The following is a 26,946-nucleotide window of genomic DNA, read 5'->3' as shown; positions in this document are numbered from 1 at the left end:
GTTGATGGTTTTGCCCCTGGGAGTTCTTCCTATGGGGTTGTAAACCCCTTCAGCTTCTTCAGTTCTTTCTGTAACTCCTCCATTGAGGACCCCTTTCTCAGTCCAATGTTTACCTTCAACCTTCCTCATCAGTATCAGTAAGGCTCTGACAGAGCCTCTCAGGAGACACCCATATCTGGCTCCTGTCAACAAGCACTTCTTAGCATCAGCAATAGTGGCTGGGTTTGGTGGCTGCATGTGGGATGGATCCCCAGATGAGGCAGACTCTGAATGACCTTTCCTTCATTCCCTGCTCCACTCGTTGTCCCTGTGTTTCTTCCCATGAGTATTTTGTTTCCCCTTCTAGGAAAAACTGAAGCCCCTCCTTGTCTCAAAAAAAAATCCTTTCAGGAGAACAGAGACTGTGTGCTTTGCAAGCCCAGTCCATCCCAAATGTACCTAAAACACTACTGATTTCATTAACATCCAAGGAAGGAGTGATGTGTTATGTCCACTACTCAGGTCCTGGCAGGGGTGGAATTGATGATAGGGTCCCACTAGCTAATGCTTACATGTGCTGTAGATTAGAGAAGTAAATCAGGCATGAATTCCACCAAACCAAGCTGTGTTCACTTCTAGGCACTTCTGGAAATGCAATAGTCTTCCACAGCCCCATGCAGTTGTCACCTACTCAAGTCTGAGAACAATTTCTAGAAAACTTAGATTCTTGCTTATTTGTCAGGATATGGTCTGGCTTGGTTGACTTGGATCATGACTGCTTCTTGGGACTATACCTCAAGAAATACTTTAAATCCACGATACACATGCTACCTCTTCTTACCAATAAAAGACAGTATGTGTAGTGCTGGGCTTCAAATCCATGATCATGCCTATGCCACGTAAAGGATCTGTCACTGAGCTATACCCCCAGTCCTTGAATGGGGCTTTTTAAGTTTAGTCAATCAATACTAGGATAAAGACAACATTCATCAAGTCCAATAAATAAGCAGGAGTTAATCTTTGCACTGAAAGAATTGCTCTCAGACCCTTCACCTGAAGATAGCAACAGCAAACACTAAGGATTTTACCCTGATCACCAGCACTAGCCAGCCTGCCTTCTGGTTACTATATTGATTGCTGCCCACTCACAGCAACTGTTCCTCTAAGCATTTGCCCTTGCCAATAAGCCTCTGACTTGATCCTACAAAAGTCTGTCCTTCCTCATGGAACTAAATCTGAAAAGCAATTGGTACACCAGGCCTTCCTATAATAGGTCAGATCAAGCAGGACTCCACGTGAGTTCCTGTTCCAGCTCTCCTTTGTTCCTTACTCTGTCCTACTCCTTAAGCCCATGCCTAGGAACGTACTAGGGGAAGATACAGCCCTGAATACTTTGCTACTGAAGAACGACATTTGCCTTTTATTCTGTGTGTGTGTGTGTGTGTGTGTGTGTGTGTGTGTGTGTGTGTGTGTGATTACTCTCTACTGCCACTATGAAAATCTTTCTTCCCCTATTCAAAAGAAACTCGGAAAATGACCTCTCTGATCTGAGCATAGGGACTAAAACTCTACATCTTGCTTCCAGTTTCTACCTGCACCCAGAGTTGAACCAGTCCCACAACTCTCTGTGCCCATATTCCATGGTGGGGAGAGCTGGAATCTTAGAAGTGTAGAAAATCTTGAGAGCTCAGAAGAGACCACATTTCTGTTCACATTCCTGGCCCAAAAGAAACAACACCTAGACCCCTCCAGACACAGGAACCTAGGAGCAGTCAGGGAAAGGGTGCTTCTGGTCTCTGCCTATGACCAGAGCTGAAAGCCAGTGGCCAGGAGTGCTGACACACCTGAGAGCAGAGCTAAGACCACCACTTCAGATCCAAGGTACTCACATGGAGCCCTCAGGACACACAAACCCAGGAGCAGTCTGGGACAAGACTTCTGATTTCTGTATGTGTCCAGAGCTCACACGGTCTCAAGGCTATGTGTACCCAGATCCCATAGAGGGAAAGCTGGTCTACAGGAGAATTGACACACAGGATTGCAGGAGGGCCAAGGCACTGTCAAAGACAGCAAGACCAGTGAAGATCAGAGACAACCTGATGGCACTAGGCGAGCACAGGAATGTAAGCAACAGAAAACAAGATTACTTGGCATCATCAGAGACCAATTCTCCCACGAAAGCAAAAACTGGATATCCAAACACATTGGAAAAACAAGATCTAGATTTAAAATCACATCGTATGATGATGATACAGGACATTAAGAAGGGCATAATTAACTCCCTTAAAAGAAATACAGGACAACACAGGTAAACAAGCACAAAATCACTTAAAGACATACAGGAAAACATAACCAAACAGGTGACTAAATTGAACAAAACCATCCAGGAAATGAAAATGGATAAAAACAATAAAAAATCACAAAGGAAGAAAACCCTGGAAAAAGAAAACCTAGGGAAGAGATCAGGAGTCAGACTCAAGCATCACTAACAGAATACGAGAGATAGAAGAGAGAATCTCAGGGGCAGAAGATACCATAGAAAACATTGACACAACTGTCAAACATAATGTAAAATGCAAAAGGCTCCTAGCAATAAGTATCCAGGAAATCCAGGACACAATGAGAAGATTAAACCTAAGGATAGAAGAGAACTAAGACTCCCAACTTAAAGGGCCAATAAATAACTTCAAAAAATTATGGAAGAAAACTGCCCTAAACTAAAGAAAGAAATGCTCATAAACACACAAGGAGCCTACAGAACTGCAAATAGATTGGACCAGAAAAGAAATCCCTCCAAACATATATTAGTCAAAACAACAAATGCACAAAACAATGAAAAAATTTTAAAAGCAGTAGAGAAAAGGGTCAAGTAACATATAAAGGCAGACCTGTCAGAATTACACCAGACTTCTCACCAGAGACTATGAAAGCCAGAAGATCTTGGGCAGATATCACCCAAACCCTAAGAGAACACAAATGCCAGGCCAGGCTACTACATCTGGCAAAACTCTCAATTACCTTAGATAGAGAAACCAAGATATTCCATGACAAAAAAAAATTTAAACAACATATTTCCACAAATCCGACCATAAAAAGGATAATAGATGGAAAACTCCAACACAAGGAGAGAAACTACACCCTAGAAAAAGCAAGAAAGTAATCATCTTGCAACAAACCCAAAAGAAGAGAGCCACACAAACATAATTCCACAGCTAAAAACAAAAATAACAGGAAACAACAATCACTATTCCTTAATATCTTTTAAAATCAATGGACTCAATTACTAATAAAAAAAAGACATAGATTAACAGACTGAATATGGAAAGAGGACCACACATTTCACAGCACACATTAAACCCACCTCAGTGACAAATACAGACGCTACCTTGGAGTGAAATGCTGGAAAACAATTTTCCAAGCAAATGGTACAAAGTAAAAAGCTGGAGTAGTCATTCGAATATCAAATAAAATCAACTTTCAACCAAAAGTTATGAAATAAGAAGGAAGGAGACTTCATATTCATCAAAGAAAAATCCACCAAGATGAAATCTCAATCCTGAATATCAGTGCTTCAAATGCAAGGGCACCTACATTCACAAAAGAAACCTTACTAAAGCTCAAAGCACACGTGACACCTCACACAATAATAGTAGGAGACTTTAGCACCCCATTCACATCAATAAATAGATCATGGAAACAGAAACTACACAGACATAGAGAAACTAACAGAAGTTATGAACCGAACAGACTTGACAGATATCTATAGAACATTTCATCCTAAAACAAAAGAATATACCTTCCTCTCAGCACCTAATGGTACCTTCTCGAAAATTGAACACATAATGGGTCACAAAACAGGAATCAAAAAATTCAAGATGATAGAAATAATCCCATGCAGCCTATCAGATCACCATGGATAAAGGCTGGTCTTCAATAACAAAAAGAATGATAGAAAGTCCACATAAACATGTAAGTTGAACAGCAATCTACTCAATGATAACTTAGTCAAGGAAGAAATGCAGAAAGAAACTAAAGACGTTTTATAATTTAATGAAATTGAAGGTACATATACCCAAATTTAAGGGACACAATAAAAGCAGAGCTAAGAGGTAAAACTCATAGCTCTGAGTGCCTCCAAAAAGAGACTGAAGAGAGGATACACTAGCAGCTTGACAGCACACCTAAAAGCTCTAGAACAAAAACTGCAAATAGTCCCAAAAGGAGTAGAAAGTAAGAAATAATCAAAATCAGGATTGAAATCAATGAGGCAGATGCAAAAAGAACTATACAAAGAATCAACAAAACCAGAAGGTGGTTTGCTGAGAAAATCAAGAAGATAGGGAAACCTTTAGCCAGACTAACCAGAGGGCACATAGAGAGTATCCAAATTAGCAAAATCAGAACTGAAAAGGGAAACATAACAACAGAATCTGAGGAAATTCAAAAAAGATCATCAGATCCTATTACAAAAGCCTATGTTCAAGAAAACTGGGAAATATGCAAGAAATGGACAATTTTCTAGAAAGATACCAGGTACCAAAGTTAAAAAAAAGGATTAGATAAACTACCTAAACCGTCTTATAAGTCCTAAAGAAATAGAAACAGGTATTATAAGTCTCCCAAACAAAAACTCCCAGGACCTCTTGAGTTTAGAGGAAAATTCTAACAGACCTTCATAGAAGGCCTAATACCAATACTTTCACAAAAGAGAAACAGAAGGAACACTATGAAATTTCTTCTGTGAAGACACAATCACACTTATATCTAAGTCACACAAAGACCCAACAAAGAAGGAAAACTTCAGACCAATTTCTCTTATGAATATCAACACAAAAATACTCAATAAAATTCTCCCAAACCTAATCCAAGAACACATCAAAACGATCATCCATCATGATCAAGTAGGCCTCATCCCAGGGATGCAGGGATGTTATGGTATACAGAAATCCATCAATGTAATTCACTACATGAACAAACTCAAAGAAAAAAAACCACATGATCATCTCATTAGATACTGAGAAAGCATTTGACAAAATTCAACACCCCTTCATGATAAAAGTCCTGGAAAGATCAGGAATTTAAGGCCCATACCTAAACATAGTAAAAACAATATGCAGCAAACCAGTAGCCAACATCAAACTAAATGGAGAGAAACTTGAAGCAATCCCACTAAAATCAGAGACTAGACAAGGCTGTTCACTTTCTCCCTACTTATTCAATATAGTACTCGAAGTCCTAGCCAGAGCAATCAGAAAACAAAAGGATGTCATAGGATGCAAATTGGAAAGGGAGAAGTCAAAATATCACTACTTGCAGATAATATGATAATATACTTACGTGACCCTAAAAGTTCAACCAAAGAACTGCTAAGCCTGATAAACAACTTCAGCAAAGTAGCTGAATATGTAATTAACTCAAACAAATAAGTAGCCTTCCTCTACTCAAAGGCTAAACAGGCTGAGAAATAAATTGGGGACATGACACCCTTCACAATAGTCACAAATAACATAAAATATGTTGGTGTGATTCTTACCAAGTGAAAGATCTGTATGACAAAAACTTCAAGTCTCTGAAGAAAGAAATTGAAGAAGATCTCAGAAGATGGAAAGATCTCCCATGCACATAGATTGGCAGGATTAGTATTATAAAAATAGTCATCTTGCCAAAACAAACAAACTATAGATTCAATGCAATCCCCAACAAAATTCCAACTGAATTCTTTAAGGAGTTAGAAAGAGCGATTTCTAAATTCATTTGGAACAACAAAAAACCCAGAACAGTGAAAACTATCCTGAACAATAAAAGAACTTCTAGGAGATTCAGCATTCCTGACCTCAAGCAGTATTACAGAGCAATAGTGATTTTAAAAAAAAACTGTATGGTATTGGTACAGAGACAGGCAGATAAATCAGTGGAATATAATTGAAGACTCAGAAATGAGCTCACACACCTATGGTCACTTGACCTTTGAAAATTAAGCTAAAACCATCCAGTAGAAAAAAAGATAGCATTTTCAACAAATGGTGCTGGTTCACCTTGAGGTCAGTATGTACAAGAATGCAAATCAATCCATTGTTATCACCCTGTATAATGCTCCAGTCCAGGTGGGTCAAGCACCTCCACATCAAACCAGATACACTCAAACTAGTAGAAGAATAAGTGGGGAAGAGTCTCAAACACATGGGCACTGGGGAAAGTTTCCTGAACAGAACACCAATGGCTTGTGTCTAAGTTCAAGAATCAACAAATGGGACCTCATAAAATTACTTCTGTAAGGCAAAGGACACTGTCAGTAGGACAAAATGGCAACCAACAGATTAGAATAAGATCTTTATCAATCCTACATCCAACAGAGGGCTAATATATAATATATACAAAGAACTCAAGAAGTTAGATTCCAGCGAGCCAAATAACCCTATTAAAAAATGGGGTGTGGAGCTAAACAAAGAATTCTCAGCTGAGGAATATTGAATGACTGAGAAGCACCATTAAAGAAATGTTCAACATCCTTAATCATCAGGGAAATACAAATCAAAACAACCCTGATATTGAACTTCACATCAGTCAGAATGGTTAAGATAAAAAACTCAGGCAACAGCAGATGCTGGTGAGGATGTCGAGAAAGAGGAGCAGTCCTCCATTGTTGATGGAATTGCAAATTGGTACAACCACTCTGGAAATCAGTCTGGAGGTTCCTCAGAAAATTGGACATTCCACTACCTGACAACCCAGCTATTCCACTCCTGGGATATATCAAAAAGATGCTCGAACATACAACAAAGACACATGCTCCACTATGTTCATAGCAGCCTTATTTATAATAGTCAGAAGCTAGAAAAAACCCAGATACCCTTCAACAGAAGAATGAATACAGAAAATATGGTACACCTACAAAATGGAATACTACTCAGCTATCAAAAACAATGACTTCATGGAATTCATAGGCAAATGGATGGAACTGGAAAATATCATCCTGAGTGAGGACCCAACCACAGAAAAACACACATGGTATGCACTCACTGATAGGTAGATATTAGCCCAAAAGCTCAAGTTACCCAAGATACAATCCACAAACCACATGAAGCTCAAGAATAAGGATGACCGGGTTGGGGATTTAGCTCAGTGGTAGAGCGCTTACCTAGCGAGCGCAAGGCCCTGGGTTCGGTCCCCAGCTCTGAAAAAAAAAATCAAAGAATAAGGATGATCATAGTGTGGATGCTTCACTCCTTAAAAGGGGGAACAAAAATATTCATAGGAGGGGATATGGAGACAAAGTTTGGAACACAGACTGAAGGAACAGCCATTCAGAGCCTGCCCCATATGTATATCCATCCATCCAAAATTAGGTAAGATTGATGAAGTTAAGAAATTGATTCTGACAGGAACCAGATGTAGGTTTCTCCTGAGAGACACAGCCAGAGCATGTCTAATACAGAAGCAAATGCAATTAGCAAACCATTGAACTGAGAATGGGACCTCCATTAGAGGAATTAGAGAAAGGATCGTAAGAGCTGAAGGGGCTTGCAACCCCATAAGAAGAACAATGCCAACCAACCAGAGCTCGCAGGGACTAAACTACTACCCAGATATTATAGGTGGACTGACCCATGGCCTAAACTGCGTATGTAGCAGAGGATGGCCTTGTTGGGCACCAAAGGAAGAAGAAGTCCTTGGTCCTGTCAAGGTTGGACCCTCAGTGTGAGGGAATGCTAGGAGGCTGAAAAGAGGTGTAGATAGGCAAGGGAACACCCATATAGAAGAAGGGGAATGGGAGGGGATGGGGGCTTATGGACAGGAAACCAGGAAAGGAAATAACAGCTGAAATGTAAATAAAAATATCCAATAAAAAAAGCTCTAGTGATTGGATATGCTGGTGAGGGTGTGGAGAAAGAGTAACAACTCCTTCATTGTTGGTGGGATTGCAAGCTGGTACAACCACTTTGGAAATCAGTCTGGAGGTTCCTCAGAAAATTTGGCATAATACTATCTGATGACCCAGCTATTCCACTCCTGGGCATATACCCAAAAGATGCTCCAACATATAATAAGGACACATACTCCGCTATGATCATAGCAGCCTTATTTATAATAGCCAGTAGCTGGAAAGAACTCAGATGTCCCTCAACAGATGAATGAATACAGAATATATGATACATCTACACAATGGAATACTACTCAGCTATCAAAAACAATGACTTCATGGAATTCATAGGCAAATGGATGGAACTAGAAAATATCATCCTGACTGAGGTAACTCAATCTCTCTCTCTCTCTCTCTCTCTCTCTCTCTCTCTCTCTCTCACACACACACACACACACACACACACACACACACACACACACACACACGATATGCACTCACTGATAAGTGAATATTAGCCCAAAAGCTCGGCTTACCCAAGGTACAATCCACAGACCACATGAAGCTCAAGAAGAAGGGTGACTAAAGTGTGAATGCTTCAGTCCTTCTTAAAAGGGGGAACAAAAATATTCATAGGAGGAGATATGGAGACAAAGGTTAGAGCAGAGACTGAAGGAATGGCCATTCAGAGACTGCCCCACCTGGGGATCCAGCCCATACACATACAGCCACAAAATCCAAACAATATTGCTGATGCCAAGAAGTGCATGCTGACAGGAGCCTGATATCACTGTCTCCTGAGAGACTCTGCCACAGCACGACAAAAACAGGGGCTAAAGCTATCAGCCAACCATAGACCTGAAAACAAGGTCCACAGTGGAGTAGTTAGAGAAAGAATTGAAGGAACTGAAGGGAATTGCAACCCCATGAGAACAACAATACCAACCAACCAGAGCTCCTGGGGACTAAACCATCATCCAAAGAGCACACATCGAGAGATGTGTGACTCCAGCTCTTTATGTCGCAGAGGATGGCCTTGTTGGGCACCAATGGGAGGAGAAACTTTTGGTCCTGTCAAGGCTGGACCCTCCAGGGCAGGGAGGTGGGAAAGAGTGGATGGTTAGGTGGGAGACACACTCATACAAGAAGGGGAAGGGGGTGGGATATGGGGTTTATGAATGGGAAACCAGGAAAGGGAATAACATTTGAAATACAAATTTAAAAAATTCAATAAAAAATTTTTCAATCTGGGTGGAAGGAATCTCAGTGCAAGACACCCTTTGCCCAATTCCTTTTTCTCTAGATTAGTATCCAACGGATCTTGTCTCTTGATTAAAAGCAATGAATGAAGTTGTCTCTAGGTTCCTATACATTAGTGTGGTGAGCAGACAGCGCCTTTTGTTACAAAATTCTATAGGTTTCATCATACAAGGAAGTTGCTGAGCAAAAAAGAAAAAAAAACTAATAAAATACATTAAACTGAAACAACCTAAAAGTGCCTGTACCCTTGTTATCCCAGTACTTGGGAGGTGAAAGTAAAATCTGAAGATTCAAGATCACTATTCCTTGGTATGTAGAGTATGAAGCCATGCTGTGCTACATGAGAACCTGCAGAGAGACGGAGAAGGTAGAGAAGAAATAGATGTGGGAGGAGGGGGGGAGGAGGGAGGAAGAAAGTACCCAACAGATACAAACATATCTAGGTAACAACAATGCACCAAATCGTGTTAGCAGTGTTTCCAAAAGAGGGTATATAACAGCGCCAAATGCGGCTCATGCCTAAAATGCTTATATGTGTAAATTCTCATGTTTTCAGAAATATGAATGTTTGTCACTTTTAAGACAGTATTTCCTATCTTACAATATTTTCAGAAAAGTTATGTTATGCTAGAGGGTTCTAGTTATCAAAGTGAACGCTAGTTCTAACTTCCTATGCAAACCAGGTTTGTGATTAATTAACACACATGTCCTATCAATGAAGTTTGCAAATTTATAAAATATTGCTGGTTCATCTTGACACTAAGTGAGCTCACTGGAAACCTTGAAAGCTAGTCTGAGTGGGAAAAGAATCAGACTAAGGTAGCTCATGCCTTTAATTCCAGCACTCAGAAGGCAAAGGCAAGCAGATCTCTGTGAGTTCAAGGACAGCCTTGTTTACAGGACACATGCCAGGCAATCTTGGTACATAGAACTACATAGACCCAGTTTAATAGAAGGAGAAGGAAAAAGAGGAGGAGGAAGAAGAAGAGGAGGCAGTAGAAGCCAGAATAGTATAACTTAGTTTATAACGCAGATTCTGACGATGAAAGCTGGTTTTTTCAAGAAGTTAAATAGTCAGCTGACAGTAAGTTGCCAGCTTGAGGACTTGGTAAAATCAACCTTTTTTAAAATAAAATTTGACCCCAAAAAAAAGTGCACTTAACAAGGGAAGAGTTAAAAGCAAAATCGGGAAAATCAAATGTGTATAACTAAGCATAGTGTTTAAACTCTTGTCTCTTGTGACGACTGAGGAAAAAGTCTACAGTACTTTCAGCTCACTGGACATTTTCCAAGGCTACAGAGACTGATTTTTCTAGTCATACATGATGTCCAGATGCCACCTTGTGGTACTTGTAGATATAGCCCTTGTGCGGAAAAGCTGGAAGAAACTGAGGAGGGCAACCTTGTAGGAGGACCAGCCGTCTCAATTAACCTGGACCCCAGAGATCTCTTAGACACTAGATTACCAACCAGGCAGCATATACCAGCTGATATGAGGACCCCAACACATATACAGGAGAAGACTGCTAGGTCTGGATTCTGTCAGAGAAGATGCACCTAACCCTAAAGAGACTGGAGGCCCCAGGGAGTTTAGAGGTCTGGTGGGGTGGGTGGGGTGGAGACATCCTCATGGAGAAAGAGTAGCAGGGAGGAGGTATGGAATGTGGAACAGTTGGACGATGTACCGGGAGGGAAATAAAATCTGGAATGTAAAGAAAGAAAGAAAGAAAGAAAGAAAGAAAGAAAGAAAGAAAGAAAGAAAGAAAGAAAGAAAGAAAGAAAGGAAGGAAGCAAGGAAGGAAGGAAGGAAGGAAGAAAGAAAGAAAGAAAGAAAGAAAGAAAGAAAGAAAGAAAGAAAGTGATTTGCCATTACTTTTATGAAGTGATGAAACAAAGCTATTTGTAATATTGGCATTACTTAATGTTTTTTTTAAAGCAAATACTCAGTTGAAAAAAGTACTACAGTATTAATATGATCTAAATTTGACACAATTATAAACAAAATGGCAAAAAGTCAAATTAACTTATTTGATTGTCTTAATTATCCAATAGTTGATATAAAAATGTTAAACAATATTTTTATGTTAAAATTTAAATAATAACAAATGTGAGAAGTTAGAATTATAAATTACAGGAAGTACAAATAGTTATGTTTCAAAATTTAATAATAGTCACTAAAAAGTGGATGCTTCACTCAATGTATAACTGCCAAGTTTATTTTTGAAACACCTAATAAAGTGTGGAAAATATTCTGAATTTTTCATTCTAAAATAAAATCTGCTCAAAGAAAATGTATGGAATCAGAGTCTACTTATCTCATTAAGCAATAAAAAAACTAAATCATACCTTGCAATATAAATTATTAAAATTATTCATGAAGAGATGATACCATGCTATCCTTTGATTCCTTTTGAATAAACTTTAAAATGAGTAATCTAAATTTGCTGGAGTTACTTTAAAATCTCTTCTTGGAACAGGGCTTCCAGGAATATATTCTCTGTGAAACTGATTTTTGTATTCTGAATAACATTATTATGAAAATATATTTTAAGAAGGTGAGCTGTTGGATAACATTTGAAATGTAAATACAGAAACTATCAAATAAAAAATATTTTTAAAATAGATGAGTAGTATATTATTCCATCACAGTGCATTGCTCTCCACACGACCCACAGGGGATCATGAAGAATCACAATGTGATTTCACTTGTCATCATACAGACTTAAAATAATGACAGAGCCAGTGTGCGAGAATGACCCTGTACCCTAAACCTTTCCTTTAATTATGATAATCAGCTCTAAAGAGTGTATTTCCACTGGCATTGCCTTAATGTATTTTTAAAAAAGCAAGGTGTGCTTGGTCCTGCCAAGACTGAAACCCCAGTGAACGTGATTGTTGGGGGCAGGGCGGTAATGGGGGAAGAATGGGGAGGGGAACACCCATATAGAAGGGGAGGGGGAGTGGTTAGGAGGATGTTGGCCTGGAAACCGGGGAAGGGTATAACAATAGAAATGTAAATAAGAAATAATCAAGTTAATAAAGAGTAAAAAAAAATAGCAAGGTGTGTGTCTGAATGCCTTTATATCATATTTCTTTATGTAATATCTGTCCTAATTAGATTTAATAATTAGTGTTTATTGCTGTTAAAAACATGTATAGTTGCTGAGACACCTCGGGAACCTGAAGGAAACAGACCGGATAAACAGTTCTCTGCACCCAAATCGCGTGGGAGGGAGAGCTAAACCTTCAGAGAGGCAGACAAGCCTGGGAAACCAGAAGAGACTGCTCTCTGCACACACATCTCGGACGCCAGAGGAAAAAGCCAAAGACCATCTGGAACCCTGGTGCACTGAAGCTCCCGGAAGGGGCGACACAGGTCTTCCTGGTTGCTGCCGCTGCAGAGAGCCCGTGGGCAGCACCCCACGAGCGAACTTGAGCCTCGGGACCACAGGTAAGACCAAATTTTCTGCTGCAAGAAAGCTGCCTGGTGAACTCAAGCCACAGGCCCACAGGAACAACTGAAGACCTGTAGAGAGGAAAAACTACACGCCCGAAAGCAGAACACTCTGTCCCCATAACTGACTGAAAGAGAGGAAAACAGGTCTACAGCACTCCTGACACACAGGCTTATAGGACAGTCTAGCCACTGTCAGCAATAGCAGAACAAAGTAACACTAGAGATAATCTGATGGCGAGAGGCAAGCACAGGAACCCAAGCAACAGAAACCAAGACTACATGGCACCATCGGAGCCCAATTCTCCCATCAAAACAAACATGGAATATCCAAACACACCAGAAAAGCAAGATCTAGTTTCAAAATCATTCTTGATCATGATGCTGGAGGACTTCAAGAAAGACGTGAAGAACTCCCTTAGAGAACAAGTAGAAGCCTACAGAGAGGAATCGCAAAAATGCCTGAAAGAATTCCAGGAAAACATAAATAAACAAGTAGAAGCCCATAGAGAGGAGACACAAAAATCCCTGAAAGAATTCCAGAAAAACATAAATAAACAAGTAGAAGCCCATAGAGAGGAGACACAAAAATCCCTGAAAGAATTCCAGGAAAACACAATCAAACAGTTGAAGGAATTAAAAATGGAAATAGAAGCAATCAAGAAAGAACACATGGAAACAACCCTGGATATAGAAAACCAAAAGAGACAAGGAGCTGTAGATACAAGTTTCACCAACAGAATACAAGAGATGGAAGAGAGAATCTCAGGAGCAGAAGATTCCATAGAAATCATTGACTCAACTGTCAAAGATAATGTAAAGTGGGAAAAGCTACTGGTCCAAAACATACAGGAAATCCAGGACTCAATGAGAAGATCAAACCTAAGGATATTAGGTATAGAAGAGAGTAAAGACTCCCAGCTCAAAGGACCAGTAAATATCTTCAACAAAATCATAGAAGAAAACTTCCCTAACCTAAAAAAAGAGATACCCATAGACATACAAGAAGCCTACAGAACTCCAAATAGATTGGACCAGAAAAGAAACACCTCCCATCACATAATTGTCAAAACACCAAACGCACAAAATAAAGAAAGAATATTAAAAGCAGTAAGGGAAAAAGGTCAAGTAACATATAAAGGCAGACCTATCAGAATCACACCAGACTTCTCGCCAGAAACTATGAAGGCCAGAAGATCCTGGACTGATGTCATACAGACCCTAAGAGAACACAAATGCCAGCCCAGGTTACTGTATCCAGCAAAACTCTCAATTAACATTGATGGAGAAACCAAGATATTCCATGACAAAACCAAATTTACACAATACCTTTCTACAAATCCAGCACTACAAAGGATAATAAATGGTAAAGCCCAACATAAGGAGGCAAGCTATACCCTAGAAGAAGCAAGAAACTAATCGTCTTGGCAACAAAACAAAGAGAATGAAAGCACACAAACATAACCTCACATCCAAATATGAATATAACGGGAAGCAATAATCACTATTCCTTAATATCTCTCAATATCAATGGCCTCAACTCCCCAATAAAAACATAGATTAACAAACTGGATACGCAACGAGGACCCTGCATTCTGCTGCCTACAGTAAACACACCTCAGAGACAAAGACAGACACTACCTCAGAGTGAAAGGCTGGAAAACAACTTTCCAAGCAAATGGTCAGAAGAAGCAAGCTGGAGTAGCCATTCTAATATCAAATAAAATTAATTTCCAACTAAAAGTCATCAAAAAAGATAAGGAAGGACACTTCATATTCATCAAAGGAAAAATCCACCAAGATGAACTCTCAATCCTAAATATCTATGCCCCAAATACAAGGGCACCTACATACGTAAAAGAAACCTTACTAAAGCTCAAAACACACATTGAACCTCACACAATAATAGTGGGAGATTTCAACACCCCACTCTCATCAATGGACACATCATGGAAACAGAAATTAAACAGTGATGTCGAAAGACTAAGAGAAGTCATGAGCCAAATGGACTTAACGGATATTTATAGAACATTCTATCCTAAAGCAAAAGGATATACCTTCTTCTCAGCTCCTCATGGTACTTTCTCCAAAATTGACCATATAATTGGTCAAAAAACGGGCCTCAACAGGTACAGTAAGATAGAAATAATCCCATGCGTGCTATCGGACCACCACGGCCTAAAACTGGTCTTCAATAACAATAAGGGAAGAATGCCCACATATACGTGGAAATTGAACAATGCTCTACTCAATGATAACCTGGTCAAGGAAGAAATAAAGAAAGAAATTAAAAACATTTAGAATTTAATGAAAATGAAGGTACAACATACCCAAACTTATGGGACACAATGAAAGCTGTGCTAAGAGGAAAATTCATAGCGCTGAGTGCCTGCAGAAAGAAACAGGAAAGAGCATATGTCAGCAGCTTGACAGCACACCTAAAAGCTCTAGAACAAAAAGAAGCAAATACACCCAGGAGGAGTAGAAGGCAGGAAATAATCAAACTCAGAGCTGAAATCAACCAAGTAGAAACAAAAAGGACCATAGAAAGAAGCAACAGAACCAAAAGTTGGTTCTTTGAGAAAATCAACAAGATAGATAAACCCTTAGCCAGACTAACGAGAGGACACAGAGAGTGCGTCCAAATTAACAAAATCAGAAATGAAAAGGGAGACATAACTACAGATTCAGAGGAAATTCAAAAAATCATCAGATCTTACTATTAAAACCTATATTCAACAAAACTTGAAAATCTTCAGGAAATGGACAATTTCCTAGACAGATACCAGGTATTGAAGTTAAATCAGGAACAGATAAACCAGTTAAACAACCCCATAACTCCTAAGGAAATAGAAGCAGTCATTAAAGGTCTCCCAACCAAAAAGAGCCCAGGTCCAGACGGGTTTAGTGCAGAATTCTATCAAACCTTCATAGAAGACCTCATACCAATATTATCCAAACTATTCCACAAAATTGAAACAGATGGAGCCCTACCGAATTCCTTCTATGAAGCCACAATTACTATTATACCTAAACCACACAAAGACCCAACAAAGAAAGAGAACTTCAGACCAATTTCCCTTATGAATATCGACGCAAAAATACTCAATAAAATTCTGGCAAACCGAATTCAAGAGCACATCAAAACAATCATCCACCATGATCAAGGAGGCTTCATCCCAGGCATGCAGGGATGGTTTAATATACGGAAAACCATCAACGTGATCCATTATATAAACAAACTGAAAGAACAGAACCACATGATCATTTCATTAGATGCTGAGAAAGCATTTGACAAAATTCAACACCCCTTCATGATAAAAGTCCTGAAAAGAATAGGAATTCAAGGCCCATACCTAAACATAGTAAAAGCCATATACAGCAAACCAGTTGCTAACATTAAACTAAATGGAGAGAAACTTGAAGCAATCCCACTAAAATCAGGGACTAGACAAGGCTGCCCACTCTCTCCCTACTTATTCAATATAGTTCTTGAAGTTCTAGCCAGAGCAATCAGACAACAAAAGGAGATCAAGGGGATACAGATCAGAAAAGAAGAGGTCAAAATATCACTATTTGCAGATGACATGATAGTATATTTAAGTGATCCCAAAAGTTCCACCACAGAACTACTAAAGCTGATAAACAACTTCAGCAAAGTGGCTGGGTATAAAATTAACTCAAATAAATCAGTTGCCTTCGTCTATACAAAAGAGAAACAAGCCGAGAAAGAAATTAGGGAAACGACACCCTTCATAATAGACCCAAATAATATAAAGTACCCCGGTGTGACTTTAACCAAGCAAGTAAAAGATCTGTACAATAAGAACTTCAAGACACTGAGGAAAGAAATTGAAGAAGACCTCAGAAGATAGAAAGATCTCCCATGCTCATGGATTGGCAGGATTAATATAGTAAAAATGGCCATTTTACCAAAAGCAATCTACAGATTCAATACAATCCCCATCAAAATAACAATCCAATTCTTCAAAGAGTTAGACAGAACAATTTGCAAATTCATCTGGAATAACAAAAATCCCAGGATAGCTAAAGCTATCCTCAACAATAAAAGGACTTCAGGGGGAATCACTATCCCTGAACTCAAGCAGTATTACAGAGCAATAGTGATAAAAACTGCATGGTATTGGTACAGAGACAGACAGATAGACCAATGGAATAGAATTGAAGACCCAGAAATGAACCCACACACCTATGGTCACTTGATTTTTGACAAAGGAGCCAAAACCATCCAATGGAAAAAAGATAGCATTTTCAGCAAATGGTGCTGGTTCAACTGGAGGGCAACATGTAGAAGAATGCAGATTGATCCATCCTTATCACCCTGTACAAAGCTTAAGTCCAAGTGGATCAAGGACCTCCACATCAAAGCAGATACACTCAAACTAATAGAAGAAAAACTAGGGAAGCATCTGGAACACATGGGCACTGGAAAAAATTTCCTGAACAAAACACCAATGGCTTATGCTCTAAGATCAAGAATCGACAAATGGGATCTCATAAAACTGCAAAGCTTCTGTAAGGCAAAGGACACTGTGGTTAGGACAAAACGGCAACCAACAGATTGGGAAAAGATCTTTACCAATCCTACAACAGATAGAGGCCTTATATCCAAAATATACAAATAACTCAAGAAGTTAGACCGCAGGGAAACAAATAACCCTATTAAAAAATGGGGTTCAGAGCTAAACAAAGAATTCACAGCTGAGGAATGCCGAATGGCTGAGAAACACTTAAAGAAATGTTCAACATCTTTAGTCATAAGGGAAATGCAAATCAAAACAACCCTGAGATTTCACCTCACACCAGTGAGAATGGCTAAGATCAAAAATTCAGGTGACAGCAGATGCTGGTGAGGATGTGGAGAAAGAGGAACACTCCTCCATTGTTGGTGGGATTGCAGACTGGTAAAACCATTCTGGAAATCAGTCTGGAGGTTCCTCAGAAAATTGGACATTGAACTGCCTGAGGATCCAGCTATACCGCTCTTGGGCATATACCCAAAAGATGCCTCAACATATAAAAGAGACACGTGCTCCACTATGTTCATCGCAGCCTTATTTATAATAGCCAGAAACTGGAAAGAACCCAGATGCCCTTCAACAGAGGAATGGATACAGAAAATGTGGTACATCTACACAATGGAATATTACTCAGCTATCAAAAACAAGGAGTTTATGAAATTCGTAGGCAAATGGTTGGAACTGGAAAATATCATCCTGAGTGAGCTAACCCACTCACAGAAAGACATACATGGTATGCATTCATTGATAAGTGGCTATTAGCCCAAATGCTTGAATTACCCTAGATCCCTAGAACAAACGAAACTCAAGACGGATGATCAAAATGTGAATGCTTCACTCCTTCTTTAAATGAGGAAAAAGAATACCCTTGGCAGGGAAGGGAGAGGCAAAGATTAAAACAGAGACTGAAGGAACACCCATTCAGAGCCTGACCCACATGTGGCCCATATATATACAGCCATCCAATTAGACAGGATGGATGAAGCAAAGAAGTGCAGGATGACAGGAACCGGATGTAGATCGCTCCTGAGAGACACAGCCAGAATACAGCAAACACAGAGGCGTATGCCAGCAGCAAACCACTGAATTGAGAATAGAACCCCCGTTGAAGGAATCAGAGAAAGAACTGGAAGAGCTTGAAGGGGCTCGAGACCCCATATGTACAACAATGCCAAGCAACCAGAGCTTCCAGGGACTAAGCCACTACCTAAAGACTATACATGGACTACCCTGGACTCTGACATCATAGGTAGCAATGAATATCCTAGTAAGAGCACCAGTGGAAGGGGAAGCCCTGGGTCCTGCTAAGACTGAACCCCCAGTGAACTAGACTATGGGGGGAGGGCGGCAATGGGGGGGAGGGTTGGGAGGGGAACACCCATAAGGAAGGGGAGGGGGGAGGGGAATGTTTGCCCGGAAACCGGGAAAGGGAATAACACTTGAAATGTATATAAGAAATACTCAAGTTAATAAAAAAAAATGTATAGTTGAATATGTTATTTGTAATAATAATGATTGATATATTTTTTACTATTTCAATGGTAAAAACTGATGAAAAAATTAACGAAGAAAAATAAATTAATCCTGTTCATCTGTAATTAAAAAAATACTTAGTGGATATGACCATGGTCACTATATAATCCATATTATAAAAGAATGATAATTCTTGAGTATATATTTTATTTTGTTATTTTTATTTTAATCCCTTTTATGGCTAATTTTATTTACTTATTTATTTATATATTTATTTATTTTTACACTCCAGATTTTATCCCCCACTCCAGAGTTTCACATCCCATACCTCCTCCCTGCTCCCTGAAGCATTCCACACCCCCTTCTTTACAGACCTCTAAACTTCCTGGGGCCTCCAGTCTCTTAAGGATTAAGTGCATCTTCTCTGACTGAAACCAGACCCAGGAATCCTCTGCTATATATTGTTGGAGGCCTCATCTCAGCTGGTGCATGCTGTCTGTTTGGTGATCTGGTGTTTAAGAGATCTCAGGGAACCAGGTTAACTGAGACTGCTGGTCCTCCTACAGGGTTGCCCTCCTCCTTAGCTCCTTTGGCTTTTCCCTAATTCAACCAGAGGGGTCAGCAGCTTCTGTTCATTGGTTGGGTGCAAATATCTGCATCTGACTCTTTCAGCTGCTTGTTGGGTTTTCAGAGGGCAGTCATGGTAGGTTCCTTTTTGTGAGTGCCCCATAGCTTCAGTAATGGTGTCAGGTCTTGGGGCCTCCCCTTGAGCTGGATCCCACTTTGGGCCTGTTGTTGGACCTTCTTTTCCTCAGGCTCTTCTCCATTTCTATCCTTGCATTTCTTTCAGATAAGAATTATGGGTTAGAGCATTGGCTGTGGGATAGCAACCCCATCCCTCACTTGATGCCCTGTCTTTCTGCTGGATGTGGATTCAATAAGTTCCCTCTCCCCACCTTAGAGCCTTTCATCTACCCCCCCCCACACACACACACACATTTTGAGTCCTAAGAGTCTCCGACTTCTCAGGTCTCTAGTACATTTTAGAGGGTCTCCTGTTTCCTTTCTTACTGCTGGCCCTCAGGGCTTCAGCCATTTTACCCCACCCAATACCAGATCACTTTCTCCTCTCTCCCCCATCCCCATCCCCTTTCTCTCCCCTGTCCCTCCCTCCCTCCTTACTTGTGGTTGCTTTCTTCTCCCTCCCAAATGGAACCAAGGTGTCCTCAGTTGGACCCTTCAGCTTGTTGAACTTTTTGAGTTCTGTGGACTGTATCTAGGGTATTCTGTACCTTTTTTTGCTAATATCCACTTACTGGTGAGAACATATGCATATCCTTTTGGGTCTGAGTTACCTCACTTAGGATGACATTTTCTAGTTCCATCCATTTGCCTGCAAAACTCAGAATGTCCTCATTCTTAATAGCTGAGTAGTATTCTATTGTGTAAATGTACCACGTTTTCTGTAAACATTTTTCTGTCATGGGACATCTGGGTTATTTCCAGCTTCTGGCTATCACAAATAAGGCCACTGTGAACATAGTAGAACATGTGCCCCTGTGACATGGTGGGGCATCTTTGGGGTATATTCCCAAGAGCAATATTTCTGGTTCAGAGAACAAGAGTTTGTTTGCTTGCTTGCTTGTTTTGAAACATGGTCTCACTGTATGGCTGGTATGGAATTTCCTGTGTAGACAAGGCTGACTTCAAATTCATAGAGAACTTCTTGCCTCTGTCTCTCAAGTACTGCATTAAAGGTGTTCACAATTACTTCCATGTAAGCCAGCTCTTGGGATAGCTTCCTTATCGCCCATTTTACAAATCATTACGTATCATTGCCAACATAACAAGGGTATGTACACGCAGAATGTGGTTACCCCCATCTCATGGGGTGTTCCTGGACTGTTTAGAGGAGACAGTATGGGGGACAGAAAACCATGCCAGGAAGTTTGGTAAGGTAGAGCAGGTCAAGACTTGTAGACTCGATAGGCACGCACCTGAGGTTTAGGTGACTCCCAGTTCCCTGCCAGACTTCTGACTTGTACCACATGCCATCCTTCTCACATAAAAGAGATGTGACCATAGTCACTTGCACCGAAAACAGTCTTCTCCAATCTAATGAGGTACCTACAGGCCCAGAGGGTTTAGCCAATAATCTTTACTTCTAGACATTCCTCCCTGCAGAAGGTATTTAATCTCAGGCCCACACTGAGAAAAGGATATGGTTTTACGCATTCATTTTCCTCCATGGCAATAAACTGTTTAGAATCATGATCTCTTTTCACCAAGATCTGCAATAGGGGGCCATGAAGAAGGCCTTCACCTACAGAGCTTCCGCCTAATCTCCCATAGAAGGCCTCTCTCTGCTCCCAACCACAACTGCCACCAAGCCATGATGCTAAGGACAATCATCTCTGCTGGGACAAGCCCTCCCACTCACCCCAGCCTATATGCTGTCCACAGTTCATGGGGCTCCCACTCCATTCTCTGCTCTTCTTTGCAACTGTGAGTAGCACTTGGATGTCCAAGAGTCTGAGAATCCCACAACCTGTAGGGAGCAGCGCGGCAAAACAAAGATGACGCCGACAGCCAGCTCCGTCTGAATGTAAACAACTTACCGCGCATGCGCAGGCTTGTCCCCTCCTCAGGGCAGCTGTATGATCCGGCACCCTCCTATGGTAAACAATAGTACTGCGCATGCGCAGGTTTTGCACCTGGTGTCAGTTGGCTGGTAATATGCTAGTGAGGGGGCGGTACCATGCTGGTGAGGTGATTCGTTCTCCGCCAATCCCTGGAGGACAAGTAGTGGGGTGATAGTGGGGTGATAGTGGGGTGACCCGTGCCCCACCAATCCCTGAGAGATTATTAGCATACTGTTGTGTATATAAGGCGAGCGAATTTGCCACTCGTGGTCCCCGTGTCAACAATGAAGGTGTCCTGCAGTAAAGGCTGTTGAGAAGAATCCAACTGTGTTGCGTCTTCCTTGCCTGCCGGGGTGGACACGACAACAACCCTGGCCTCATCCCAGACCCTGGGACCCCTGAACCAATTCAGGCTTTCCCACATCTCAGATTGTACTCTCCCACACCCTGAGCAGTGAGTATTTCAAGGATTCCTTACAGCCCAGCTCCCCACCCCAGCAGACCTCCCCAACCAGCTGTACCCAGGGGCAGGTCCTGTACAAGCCTGTAACCCCACAGCAGTGAGCTAAGTACCAATATTAATATCTCTGCTTCCAGACTTCTGATTCAATGGAGACAATCAATGCACTCCCTACTGCTATTCTGGACTCTTTTCTCCTAAACCAGACCAAATAATAACCCCTTCTTCCTGTAAGTATCTTATTATATAATCCCAACCGTGAGGAAACTTAGGAGCTATGAAGAGCTATTCTGATGTCAAACTGACTGTAGGCAATTAGAATTGGATTACAGTAAGAATATGGAAGAATTTGGAAATGAAAGTTTAGGAGAGCCCCAAATTTCAGTCATCAGAGTTTAATGAGCTCTGCTGGGTACTGGAAAACCAGATGTCAGGAGAACTTCAGACAGACACTAATGAAGTAAGCTGATTTTATTTATTTACTGTTTGTGTGTGTGTGTGTGTGTGTGTGTGTGTGTGTGTGTGTGTGTGTGTGTGTGTGAAAAGAGAGTGTCCAGTCCCCTAGACTTAGAGGAAAAGATTCGTGGAGTTGGATAGGTAGGAAAGTAGGGAGGATCTCAGAGAAATGAGGGTGGGGAAACTATGATCAGAATTAGATATAAAAAATTTCAGTTATAAAAAAAACAAAAATCAAATCTCAGTCATCTGAAGACACAGCAAGTTCTCTTAATCCCTGATTTGTGTCTCGAAGACCTATTTTCTATTTTATGAAACAGTCTCCCTGTAGCTGTGGCTGGCCTGGGACTGTTAGTATAGCAATTCATTCCAAATGGAGCCATTTCTTCCAGGAAGGAGAAAGGCTTTTGAAACTCTAACGTAAACAAGTTTCATTTGTCTTGGAAAGGTGAAACTCACAAGTTTCCTGGATGTCCTTCCCGAAGGTTATAGCAGTAATAAGGAACTGGTGAGGTAGTAGGGGGTGGGTCAGGAGCAAGACAGCTGGTAGATTATCAGACTTGTCCAGTGTCCTGATAATTATGAGGAAGCTCCAGGAATACAACCCTATTAGTCATCACCCATATTGAATCAAGCTTCTTGAAGATGCAGGTAACTTTAATAATATTCCAGGAAACAACTCCTCACTCAAGCTCCTAAAATTACCCCCAATCAACTCTAATTTAACAAGCAAACTTTGGTGTAATTGTTATGTCAATCTGTTTCAGGCCTCTATACAGAGGGAGTACACAGGTGTGTATTGAGTCTCCACTAAAATATTCAATAGGAATCCACTATGTAACCCAGAATGGGTCTCAAATTCTTAGCAGTCCTCTTGCCTCAGTGTCAAAATTGCTGTCACTACAAGCCTTTGCCTCTGTTCCTGGCTTTAACTCAAGGTTTTCCATTTTGCAAATAAGAACACTAAGACCTCTTCAGGATCTCACAGTTCACAATTAGTGAGGTACCACACACTCTTGCTTCCACAAGCCCCAGCATCTTAGCCCCGATTTTGGTTGTAATAGTGTTTAATTGATGTTCTTTTAAAAGATGGAAAACAAAGGAGAAAGAATTGGTGTTTGATACATAGTTGTGTAGCTGACACAGAAAGTCACTAGTGTTGCATTTAGTGCTTGTAAAATCTTGGCAAAGGTTTCTCCATTTAAACTCTCTCTCTCTCTCTCTCTCTCTCTCTCTCTCTCTCTCTCTCTCTCTCACACACACACACACACACACACACACAGGTGTGCTTGCAAACTCAAATATGAACATATATACACATATACATAAACATATTATACTCACATGTATGCATGCACATACACCACACACACAAATACATACAAGAAGAAAATCTCAGTGTAATTCACTAAGGAAATGTATACTTGTCTTAGTTAAGGTTTTATTGCTGTGAACAGACACCATGACCAAGGCAAGTCTTATAAAAGGCAATATTTAATTGGGGCTGGCTTAAAGGTGCAGAGGTTCAGTCGACTGTCATCAAGGCAGGGACATGGCAGCATCCAGGTAGACCTGGTGCTGGAGAAGCTGTGAGTTCTACATCTTCCTCTGAAGGCTGCTAGTAGAATAATGACTTCGAGGCAGCTATGGTGAGGGTCTTAAAGCCCATCCCAGTGACACACCTACTCCAACAGGGCCACACTTTCTATTCCTGCCACTCTCTGGGCTGAGCATATACAAACCATCAGAATACCCTTATAAAATACAGGAAAATAAAACCACCCTACATATCCTTGGCTTTGTACGAATTATCTCTTTTTTAATCCATCCACACAGTTGATAATTGGACTATTCACCTCAATTTGTGAAGGAGAATACAATTTATCTTGACTGTGATTTTCTGCCCTGACTCACTCAATTTGTACAAGATAATTACTAGCAGCTTAATTGAGGTTTTTGTTTGCTTGGTGTTTGATTTTCAGATTTTTGACATGGTATCTTGCTATGCAAGCCACATGATTCTCAAATTAATACCTCCTAAGAGATAGGATGGCAAACGTGTTCCACTATGCTTGGCCCTAGACAATTTAAAAAGTAAACTGTATCCAGATGAGAGGAAAAAAAGGGACCATTACTTGCTTAACCTGATAAAACCACTTTAAATGTATGAAATCACAGCACTTGTTTCCAGGTGGATTTTTTATGGCAATTGACATCTTATATTTCATATATAATCCCTCAAAATCCCTTTGCATTCATGAGCTAAGTTTTCTGAAAAGTGTGATATCATTAATTTCTGAGTTTACATTGTGTCCTGGTATGGTTAGGGCTCCATCTAGTGGTAATAGTTTGAAATAGAGCAGCCCATGCTGTTCATCTTGCAGATATTTACCATATGTGAGATCTCACAGTTGAGGAATGCCGAATGGCTGAGAAACACCTAAAGAAATGTTCAACATCTTTAGTCATAAGGGAAATGCAAATCAAAACAACCCTGAGATTTCACCTCACACCAGTGACAATGGCTAAGATCAAAAACTCAGGTGACAGCAAATGCTGGCAAGGATGTGGAGAAAGAGGAACACTCCTCCATTGTTGGTGGGATTGCAGACTGGTACAAACGTTCTGGAAATCAGTCTGGAGGTTCCTCAGAAAATTGGACATTGAACTACCTGAGGACCCAGCTATACCTCTCTTGGGCATATACCCAAAAGATGCCCCAACATATAACAAAGACACATGCTCCACTATATTCATAGCAGCCTTATTTATAATAGCCAGAAGCTGGAAAGAACCCAGATGCCCTTCAACAGAGGAATGGATACAGAAAATGTGGTATATCTACACAATGGAATATTACTCACCTATCAAAAATAATGACTTTATGAAATTCATAGGCAAATGGACGGAACTGGAAAATATCATCCTGAGTGAGGTAACCCAATCACAGAAAAACATACATGGTCTGCACTCATTGATAAGTGGTTATTAGCCCAAATGCTTGAATTACCCTAGATGCACAGAACACATGAAACTCAAGAACGATGACCAAAATGTGAATGCTTCACTCCTTCTTTAAAAGGGGAACAAGAATACCCTTGGCAGGGAATAGGGAGGCAAAGTTTAGAACAGAGGCAGAAGGAACACCCATTCAGAGCCTGCCCCACATGTAGCCCATACATATACAGCCACCCAATTAGATAAGATGGATGAAGCAAAGAAGTGCAGGCTGACAGAACCGGATGTAGATCTCTCCTGAGAGACACAGCCAGAATACAGCAAATACATAGGAGAATGCCAGCAGCAAACCACTGAACTGAGAATGGGACCCCTGTTGAAGGAATCAGAGAAAGGACTAGAAGAGCTTGAAGGAGCTCGAGACCCCATATGAACAACAATGTCAAGCAACCAGAGCTTCCGGGGACTAAGCCACTACCCAAAGACTATACATGGACTGACCCTGGACTCTGACCTCATAGGTAGCAATGAATAGCCTAGTAAGAGCACCAGTGGAAGGGGAAGCCCTTGGTCCTGCCAAGACTGAACCCCCAGTGAATGTGATTGTTGGGGGGAGGGTGGTAATGGGAGGAGGTGGAACATTTGCAGGTCAGGAGAGAGTAAACATATGTTGAAAAACAAGATAAAAGTTCTGGGTGGGGTAGACAATTTGCCAACTAAGAATACTATGCCTGTTAAAAGAATCTTTCAGAAATTGAGGAAGATAGACTCCTCTAACATGGCGATTCAACATTGAACTTGCTCTTTAGATAAGCTAAAGAAAGTTCCTTTTCTTGTTTTATCTTCTTTTGAGACAAGATTTTGCTGTGTAGCTTAAACTGGTCTAAACTCTTTTCTGTTTTATTACCTTTATTTTTATTGGGGGGGAGGGGCACATGGATGTATTGATCCCACAGTGCACCTGTACAAATCAGAAGACTCTTGTGGTAGTTTGTTCTCTTTCCACAGTGTGGGTCCTGGGAATTGAATTCAGTAGTCAGTCTTGATGGTAAATCTTTGCTTTTCTGAGTCATCTTGTCAGTCCCTACCTTCAAAATCTTGGTCCTCTTCATGGGTTTTTCAAGTCCACACCCAGCTTCTGAAGGAATTCGTTCAAGTAGAAATCTACAACATCTGTCAATATGAAAATGAAAGTATAAAACTTGCTTTAAAGACACATATGCAGGACTGGAGAGATGGCTCAGTGGTTAAGAGCAGTCACTGCTCTTCCAAAGGTTCTGAGTTCAAATCTCAGCAACCACAAAGTGGCTCACAACCATCTATAATGAGATCTGATGTCCTCTTCTGGTATGTCTGAAGACAGCTACAGTGTACCTATATATAATAAATAAATAAATCTTTAAAAAATAAAATGAAAAATACATATGCAATAAATTCAAAATGAGGTAAAACTTCAGTGGTAATGCAGAACTCGCTATCAGCTCCAAAATCAGGAAGTCTTGCCAGGTGTGGTAACACATACCTGTAGTCAGTTTTAGTACTTGGGAAGTAGAGATAGGAATTCAAAGTCCTTCTGGACTACATAGTAATTTAGAAGCCAGCCTGAACTAGAAGAAATGTTGTGTCAAAATCAAACAAGCAACATCAAAATAAAGCATTATGAATAACTATTGCTACAGTAATATTAATCATTGTTTGATATATAAAATAGGGAAGTTACAATTATTCTAATGCTCTTATTGTTCTACAGCACATAACTATCCACACGTAATAACTTGAAGTACTTAATCCCATTAAACAAACTTAGTGCTAACAATGGCCCCATTACAGTAATGGTGCCCGATCCCAAGTTAAATACATAT

The 26,946-nt window shown here is 40.4% G+C and overlaps 1 protein-coding gene across 2 annotated transcripts in view; it reads right to left on the bottom strand.

Annotated features, from left to right (window-relative positions):
• The window catches only part of Lpal2 (lipoprotein(a) like 2, pseudogene), a 56,967-nt gene extending 35,773 nt beyond the window's left edge, over positions 1-21,194 (bottom strand). Inside the window, exon 1 of one of the 2 annotated variants that reach the window (XM_039108387.2) lies at positions 21,009-21,194. The gene's annotated coding sequence lies outside the window, so the exon portion shown is untranslated. The remainder of the gene's footprint in view (positions 1-21,008) is intronic. The other variant, NM_001109578.1, reaches the window with a different exon arrangement.
• Between the last annotated feature and the right edge of the window lie 5,752 nt (positions 21,195-26,946).

Source organism: Rattus norvegicus, chromosome 4 (assembly GCF_036323735.1).
Source record: "Rattus norvegicus strain BN/NHsdMcwi chromosome 4, GRCr8, whole genome shotgun sequence".
Lineage (NCBI taxonomy): Eukaryota > Metazoa > Chordata > Mammalia > Rodentia > Muridae > Rattus > Rattus norvegicus.
Note: the sequence above shows the minus strand (reverse complement) of the source record. Positions and strands in the feature narration are given on the sequence as shown.